The 1733-nt window shown below is 33.9% G+C and overlaps 1 pseudogene; it reads left to right on the forward strand.

Annotated features, from left to right (window-relative positions):
* The first annotated feature begins 561 nt into the window (after positions 1 to 561).
* On the forward strand, positions 562 to 733 carry LOC118545568 (U2 spliceosomal RNA; annotated as a pseudogene).
* The last annotated feature ends 1000 nt before the right edge of the window (positions 734 to 1733 follow it).

Here is a 1733-nt window from a genome sequence, read left to right on the forward strand (position 1 = left end):
GAAATTCCCCAAGGAAAATCAGATAATTTAAAACTCATACATAGAATTTGCTACAATATTTTAATGAAGGAAAAATCACATATTTTTAAATGACAAGCTTTGATAGATTTCCTGGGCTTAAGCTATTCACTCATTCATTCGTTCGTTCACTTATTCATGTAGAATAGCTGCGTATTACCTACTCTACATAAGTTGCTGGACGTTAGGCATCCTAGAAAGTCAGGATTGCCAGGGCAGACCCTAACAATTCACAGTCCTACAATTCCTCCCCCAAATACTTGTGTTATCTCCCTAAATAACACATCTTTTTGTTAAGAGTAAGGACAAAATACGGAATTTAGCATAGCATATTAGAATGGAAGCAGCCATAAGAGAGAATCTAGATAAAAAAACTGAGACCCAGAAAAGTAAAATTACTTATCAAATATCTCACAGCTAGACAGTAGCAAAGAGAAACTGCATTCAAGCTTTTTGGAGGTCATCCCATTATACAGCTTCCCAAAGACTTCTTAAACATCCTCTTTTGTATACCGGAAAGAGTAATTTTAATCCCCCAAACCTATCGCTTCTCGGCCTTTTGGCTAAGATCAAGTGTAGTATCTGTTCTTATCAGTTTAATCCCCCAAACCTATAAACAATAAGTGTGTGCCGAGCTAGATTTTTTTTTTTGTATCTGAGAGGTAACATAATAGAATGTAATAGTGATTTATGTTTACAATAATGTCCATCTCAAAACAAATATCCAGTGAAGTTTTATATGACTTAAAGATAGGAAAATTGTGCTCCCTTGGTTTTACGGAGATTCAGTGATGACTCTAATGCTTTTATGGAGTGAAAATTTTCCCTTTTCAAACACAGAAAGGGAGATAATACATCCTTCTATAAGAATTAATGGCTAAAAATTTGTCCTGTAGTTACAGATTTATTATCGCCAATAAATTTTCTAAAAAGTGCTTTGGTTGTTGTTGCAGTTATTGGAAAATTCTTTGCTCTAGTTATTTAGCACCTTTTGGCCAATAAAAGCTTACGAGTCCCACATTTCTTTCCTTGCTTGTTAAGGTGTTTTTAATAATTATTTTAACATTTTAAAATAACCTAAATATTTAAAAATAATTAAAACAATATATGAAGATGAGATGAAAATGGTAGAAAGACAAAATCCAGAATCTGTGGAGCAAAATGGAGGATCATGACACACAGAGACAGGTATCCAGCTGCTGGTCCATGAAAGCTTGTGTGTAATGGTCTGATCACTTATCTGCTTAATTTCCTGCTAGCCAGACATGATCACATCACTTTCCTTTACAAGCAACTATTACACAATTACCATTTTGAAGGAAAGCAAAGTCATTTTAGACTCTAAACACACGAAGACCATGAGTTCATTGAGTCCTGCTATGGGGAAGGAAGAATATCACCGACCATGTTTGGAAAGTTTAATTTTAAAGAGTTTGGAGCACCCACATTATGAAACATATCTCATAAAAACCTCAAAAATGTCAGAAATTAAAACATGTTTTTGTTTTGTTTTGGTATTTTTTGGAGAGAAATGTTGCCAAGGGAAGAGAATTTAATAATTTTTTTTTAATCCCCAACAGAAAGAAGGTCAAGCCTTGTCTTCATAGCTATACTGCTTCCCTCAGCCAGGGGTAAAAATTATATTGTTATGTTTATTCACTCATTCTTATTTTAACAATTCTTTGCTTTTCTTGCTCACTTTGCCACATTTCTAG

Source organism: Halichoerus grypus, chromosome 4 (genome assembly GCF_964656455.1).
Source record: "Halichoerus grypus chromosome 4, mHalGry1.hap1.1, whole genome shotgun sequence".
Classification (NCBI taxonomy): Eukaryota; Metazoa; Chordata; class Mammalia; order Carnivora; family Phocidae; genus Halichoerus; species Halichoerus grypus.